Genomic DNA, 7,397 nt, shown 5'->3' with positions numbered 1-7,397 from the left:
ACTATGCTTCTTAATTCCTGCATCATCTCCCTCCCATTTGCCCCTTCCCCCTCCCCGCTGACCTCCCCCCAATGTGTTCCCCATACCTGTGATTCTTTTTCCCCTCTCGTTGCCTACTTAGTTTGCCTTTGTTTCAATTCCCTAGCTTCTGTTGTCGGTTGTTGTGATACAGTTTTCATTTTAATGTTCATAGTTTTGATCCTCCTTCTTCTAAACCAGTCCCTTTAACATCTCATATAACAGTGATTTGGATCTAATGAACTCTTTCAGTTTTACTTTGTCCTGGAAGCACTTTTTCTGCCCTTCTATTCTGAATGACAGCTTCACTGGATAGAGTAATCGTGGTTGTAGGTTTTTGCTTTTCATTCCTTTGAATATTTCTTGCCAGTCCCTTCTTGTCTGCAGAGTCTCCTTTGAGAAATCAGCTGATATCTAATTGGGACCCCTTTGTACATGATTCTTTTCTTCTCTCTTGCTGCTTTTAAGATTCTCTATCTTTATTTTTTGACATTTTGATTATAATGTGTCTTGGTGTGGTTCTCCTTGTGTCCAGTTTATCTGGAACTCTCTGTGCTTCCTGGACCTGTAAGTCTGTTTCTTTCCCCAAGTTAGGGAAGTTCTGCTTCATTGTTTTTTCACATAATTTTTCAATTTCTAGTTCTTCTTCTTCACCTTCTGGCAACCCTATAATTCGAATGTTCGTTCACTTATAGCTGTCCCAGAGGTTTCTGAGCCTCTCCTCATATTCCTCACTTTTTGTTTCCTCTTTCTGCAGTGGTTGCCTGTTTGTTCCTTCCCTATGTTCCGATTTGTTGATTTGTTCATTTCAGCAGGACTAGCCTTCATTCCTTCCCTGTCTTGTTTAAGATTTTTTGTTAGTTCTGTAAGCTGCCGTATGACTATAGCTCTGAACTGAGCCTCGGAATGATTTTCTATTTGTTCATCGATTAATTCACGTACTTACTTTTTGGTCAGCTGCGTGATTGGTATTTCAATCATGATTCCTGCCATCCTGACCGTTTTCATTTATCTTTCCTTCTTGGGCGGGGCTGTCACCCCTCCTATGCTATCGGGGGCAGAGCCCCATGTACTTGTCACTACCGGGCGACCCTTCTCACCACACTGTGGCACTTTCTGTGGAGGCGGGGGTCCGAGATGGATTCCTGCTGTTCACTCTCTGCTGAGAGACCAGGAGCCTCCGTCCCTATGCCCTCTGGGCCTCACAGTCCGAGGCAATGGGGGTCTGCCTTCCCCGGCATTGGAATCACGAGCTGACGGGTTTAGTCTGCAGCCAGGGTTGGTTCCCGGGCGCTTCTCTTATCCCCTTAAATATGGGTGTCTGTGCTTACCGGGTCCCACTGCTCGTCACTGCAGCTGCCGCCTCCAGCACAGCTTGATCTCTCTGCCGCAGCTTCGCCCCTCTTACCCATTCGGTCGAGCACTTCTTGTTTATAACTTCATACGTTGGACTTCCATGTAGCTTTATTTTCTGGAACTTTTGGTTATTTCTGGTTTTGCGGTAGTTGCAGTCCTTAGTTGTAGAGGGAGATGGAGCGTGGCAGTCTAGGCCTCCATCTTGGCTGGAAGTACCTCGTCACTATTTTTATCACGCAACCCTTTTAACTATCTTGTATGAAAATGTTTTTTCCTTTTTTTAAATTATATTTTATTGATTATGCCATTACAAATGTCCTGATTTGTTCCCTCTTTTCCCCCCTCCACCCACCATCCCCTGTTCCCTCAAGCAATCCCCGCACCATTGTTCATGTCCATGGGTCATGCCTATAAGTTCTTTGGCTACTCCATTTCCTATACTGTACTTTACATCCCCATGGCTATTCTGTGACTGCCTGTCTGTACTTCTTAAGCTCCTCACTTCTTCACCCATTCCCCCACCCCCAATCTGGCAACCATCAGAATGTTCTCTTTATCCATGATTCTGTCTTTGTTCTTGTTTGCTTGTTGATTTTTAGATTCATTTGTTGATATATATTTTTGCCATTTTATTCACAGTTTTGATCTTTTTCTTAAAAAAGTCTCTAACATCTCATATAATAATGGCTTAGTGATGATGAACTCCTGTAGCTTTACCTTGTCTGGGCAGCTCTTTGCCCTTCCATTCTCAATGATAGCTTTGCGGGGTAGACCAATCTTAGCTGTGTGTCCCTGCTTTTCATGACTGAATATTTCTTGCTAATCCCATCTAGCCTAAAAATGTGGAACACTTCATGAATTAGCGTGTCATCCTTGCACAGGGCCCGTGCTAATCTCTGTATCATTCTAGTTTTCGTATATGTGCTGCTGAAGCAAGCACAAAAATATTTCTAAAATGTATTAAATGTTTTACAACACCGGTATTTTGAAGATAATGTATTTTCCTACTGATATAGGGCCATTAAAATATTTATCATTTCTATATATTTCAGTTTTATTATAAGGGTGTTTAAGTCTGTTCCAAGTTCCAAAACAAATGGCTTAAGATTAGTTATGTTTTTTTCAAGTTTGTACATTTCTGTGCCTTTCAAGGCACTCCTTCCCTTTACACCCAATCTACTGTGGATTAAGAAATCAGCAAACAGGCTTATTAGAATTATGCTGAAATGAAGAAGAGTAAGTGAGCGAAAAGGAAGTGGAAGTGGCTCTTCTGAATGTGATACTTGTACATATTAGTGCAGACAATAATTCTGGCCCCACAAGTCTATTTGAAATTTTATTTTTCAATCACAGTTAACATTCAATATTATTTTGTAGTGGTTTCAGGTGTACAGCATAGTGGTTAGGCAATCATACACTTTACAAATTGTTCCCCCCAATATTTCCAGTATTCACCTGACCCCATACACAGGTACTACAATGTTATTGACTACATTCCCTCTGTTGTACTTTACATCCCCATGACTATTCTGTAACTAACAGTTTGTACTTCTTAATCCTTTTACCTTTTCACCCAGTCCCTCAACCCCCTCTTCCCTCTGGAAATCATCAGTCAGTCTGTTCTGTGTGTCTGTAGTTTGTTTCTATTTTATTTTGTTCTTTAGATTTCACATAATGTGAAATCATATGGTATTTGTCTCTGACTTATTTCACTTAGCATAATACCTACTTCCCTCTTTATTGTATATTAATTGAGCAGATAGGTGTGGGTTTATTTCTGGGTTCTATTCTGTTCAGTTGCTCTATGTGTTTATTTTTATGCCAGTACCATGCTGTTTTGATTGTTATAGCCTTGTAGTAACAAGCATGATACCTCCAACTTTGTTCTTTTTCTCAAAACTTCTGTGGCTGTTTGGGGTCAGTACTTGCTTCTGGATCCTTGGCTACACTCAAAATAGTTGAGGTGGTTTTATATGATGTTCATATTGAATTATTACTCTAATGACAGTAGTGCTTTAAATTGAAATATAGAGTTAACTGCAATGATGTATTAAAACATTTAGAACTTCCCTACAAATTAGTTTTTAACTCTCAGTAGACTTTCGAGCCTCTCTCAGTTTACTGTGATATATTCCTCCATGAGTTAGCAGAGGCAATATTCTATCCTGCTTTGGTCACATTTTAGACTCAGCCATAATCATTAACCAAGTCACTCCATAAACATTTATTTATTGGTAACTTGTATCATACATTTTAAATTACAAATATTTTTAAAATATAGGAAAGAACCAAATAAAAGGAAATAAATTTCCTTTTACTTACTATCCAGATAAAGAAAACTTAATATATGCCTTTTCTTTTTCTCAAGAAAAAAATGTAAGATACAGTTGTCCTCATGCAGTAGAGGTGAACACTTATGTAGAGGATGGAAATTTTTTTTGTTTTTCAGTTAAATGTTTATGTACAATGGTAGGTTTATTTTATCTGCCTTTTAAAAATGTGCAATAGTATCATATCCTTTAGAAGTTGGCTTTCTTCTATCAACTTTGAGATCCACCCATTTTAATAAGTGTAGGTTGTTAATTTTGACTGCTGTATAGTATTCCACTGTATGGCTATGACTGTGCAACAATAAATTCATTGTTATTGATGGTCATTAAGTTGCTGCTGATTTTCCTTACAATGTGGAAATAAGCATCTTAGTATTTGTCAAATAAGCAATAGTTCTCTAGAGCTATAGTTTTAAAACTTGGGTTACATGCCCTGCAAGTATGCAGAGAATTTATAAGCAGTTACAGATATGCTTTTAGGGAAATTCACAGAATTTCACCTTCTACTGTATTTTCCATAACTGTTCTGCCAAAGGATGAACTTAAGAAGGTGGTGCAGGTTCTCCTTTCCTATACCCTCCTTTTGCAGTACCCTACTCCCATGTTACAGAAGGAACACACACCTTTCACTCACTCCTAATTTTACTATAATGCATCATATTAAGGTGTATTAACCTCTGGAGCCCCAAGGAGACAATTTGAAATATTGGTGTCAGTACTGAGAAAGTAACGCCATTCGCATCAACCAAATTACCAAAAATAATTTTTGATAAACCAGTGTGTGTGTGGTTTCTTTTTTTTCCTTATAAATAGCTCAGGAATTCGAAGAATGAGTAACATTATAACAAACTCTTCTTATCTACTCATTTATGTGAAGATTTTTTTAGCACTTGTGTTTATAAAAATAAAAAATAGGAATAGGATTTAGACTGGACCTGCCTCATTTTAGGTGAGGGGCTGGCAAAAAGCAGCCAGTGGCATGGGTGTGCAGTGGGTCTGTGTACTGGAGGTGCAGAGGCCTTCAGAGCATAGTGTGGGCCAGGCGGTAGCAAGCACCACTGGGACTCTCAGGACCACTTGGGCAGTATGCAGCTACTCGGAACAGTGGCAGTCTTATGTGCCAGCGCAGGGAGGAGGCTTTCAAAGCAGGTGGTCTGTGCAGCAGCTTGTTTCTGTGTCAAGAGGGCTGAAGGTCACGGGTCAGTGTCAGGGCCCACAGCTGGGGCAGGCTGCCTACCCTGCTCTGACCTCGGGAACTGTAGGAGAGCATCTTCCTTATACCATGTCCTGTTGTGCCTCTTACTGAGAAAACTTGACATCGTGCTGACTTTAAAGGTGAACCACCTAAAGGACTTTCATTACTGGAGAGCAAATATTAAAAGGTGCATTCAGAAGTGAGGCAAGAAATTGATAGCTGACACAATATATAAGTTGAAGGGGGAAACAAATTATGTAAAATTTCCAAGTGATCAAGAGAGTGTACAAAATTTTTTAAATGGATGGTAGGTACCAAATTACTATGGCATTTAGATCTCGTTATATACATTCTTAAAAGTGATGTTTATACAGTTCATTTAAACTATTATTGTGTCTGTGAAGATTATGGCCAATGTTATATGCATAACAAACTGCAAGGGAGTACAGGTTTTTCAAAATTCCTTTAGGGACTAGAACAAAAAAAGATCAAAGACTTGGTGTTAAGAGAAAACATCTAGAAATGAAATTGCTGGGTCATAGGATACAGACAACTTCAGCTTTACAGGATAATGCAATTTTGCTCTCTAAAGTGGATATTCCAATTCAAGTTTGAACTGTGTTTCCCTCTTCCTTGGCAACATTTCATATTATCTTGCCCTTATTGTTTAATTAAAAAAAAATCTTTTACAAATGATGATTCAAGTGTCCTGAAAATTTATTCACAGCATACCCTCCATTTTCTTTCCACAACCAGCAAGCCAAGTTAGTTTGGAGATTATACCAGGCAATGCTCCTCCACACTACCTGAATTCTGGGGTGGCTACGAGCCCTGGCTGTTTGCTTTGTGATGCTTTCAGCCTCTTGCTGGAGAGCAGCTGGAATGGAGCTGTGTCTGACAGTGTGCCCTGAACTCAGTCACTTACCACTCTGCCAGATGCAGAGGGCTCCACTGTCTATCATAGACAAGGCGTGGTGGTGGTGGTGGTGGTGGTGTGTGTGTCTATGAAGCTGTGAGAGAAGTATGTTCCAGGTGTCCTAAGAGAAGATAGGAAAACTCAGGTGTGAAGTCCCAGATGAGTGAGGGGATTGGGAGCTGGAGGTGAAAGGGGGGTGCCACACAGGGCTCAAATTGCCTTCTTATAAATCAGATACTTGCCTGTTGGCGGTTGATGTGTGCTCTCTGTGGTAGCTAAACTAGTGATATGGTTAAGTATGGTGACTATAAATTAGAGTTTTGTCTTTATTTTGAAATACTTGTAATGAAAAAAAGATATGCACATTGCAAGAAACCCAACATTACATTTAGAACAGTTAATTTCTTAAGTATTAATTCAGCTGCATAAGTATTGAATAATTGTGTATAAAAAAGTTTAAACCACTTTTTGGGGGGTTTTCATTGGTAGCAATGTTAAAGTTTTTAAGAGGTTATCAGTTTAAACATTGGACAAGATTTTATTTGAAAGTTCTGTACAAATTTACTATTTCTAAAATTTCTGCATTTTATTTCTCTCATCAATTATATAATGAAGAAAATGATTATTTTTTGCTCCAATTTCTTCCAGTTTATGCCAGTCTGTACAATATTTTCTGTGTCAGGACATAAAAACGTTGATATAGACAATATAGTGTGGTCAATGGGTTTTCACACCTTCTGGCATGTTAACTCCATTTAGCACCATTTTATGTACTGGCTTCAGAAAGATCCAGTCTGATTTGTGCTATAAGCCCCAAGCAATTTAGTTTCAACCGTAAGCACACTTCCTTCCCAACCCCTGCTCCACCGAATCCGTAACTTAAAATTTCTACGGTGTTGGGGGAAATGTGAAAGTAATTTTAGATACGTAAACTTCATATAGTTTAGTAAGCTGTGTTTTGAGAATATTTTACTTAATACATTCAAAGATGACCTTGTACGTGTCTATAAGCTGTTGGCTAACAAGGGTTGAAACTTTAGATGAAGAAGCAGTTTTAGATACCAAGTCCAATCCCTCATTTCACAGATGAGGAAACTGAAGCTCAGCAAAGTCTGTGCTCACATAGCATTAGAGCCAGAGCTTGGAGTAGAAAACAGATGTCGAGCCTGCCAGTGTAGTGCCTGACTATATACCAACCTTCCCTTGTGTGATACTCATATATATAATAAGTAGGCTTCCTTTTTCCATACATTTTGAGTACTCTTTGGTATTTTAAATACATACACATGTTGATTTATTCATAGGCATTACATGTCTAACAAGGAAGCAGCAGATATGATGGCAGTTCTTTGTGAACACCAGATGATTCTAAGGTGAGGCAATGTCTAGAAGAGTCAGTAGCTAGGACGATTAAGAAATGAAAGATGTTAAAGAAGCCCTTTTCTTTCTCATAAATCACAGCCGTTTGCTTCAACAACCAAGAATGAAGATGGCAAAGCCAACCTAAAGTAATACATAGGGGTTTATGAACTATTTAATACTGGCATACTGAAGTGAGTAGCCACACTTGGGTTTTGTGCTC

General features: G+C 39.0%; 1 non-coding gene across 1 annotated transcript; it reads right to left on the bottom strand.

Moving 5' to 3' along the window:
• Positions 1–2,210: 2,210 nt before the first annotated feature.
• On the bottom strand, positions 2,211–2,314 carry LOC150015840 (U6 spliceosomal RNA). Its single transcript, XR_016510177.1, has one exon. It is a non-coding gene; the product is annotated as a U6 spliceosomal RNA (small nuclear RNA).
• Between the last annotated feature and the right edge of the window lie 5,083 nt (positions 2,315–7,397).

This window comes from Furipterus horrens, unplaced genomic scaffold (genome assembly GCF_987537825.1).
Source record: "Furipterus horrens unplaced genomic scaffold, mFurHor1.1.pri manual_scaffold_3, whole genome shotgun sequence".
In the NCBI taxonomy this organism is placed as follows: domain Eukaryota; kingdom Metazoa; phylum Chordata; class Mammalia; order Chiroptera; family Furipteridae; genus Furipterus; species Furipterus horrens.
Note: the sequence above shows the minus strand (reverse complement) of the source record. Positions and strands in the feature narration are given on the sequence as shown.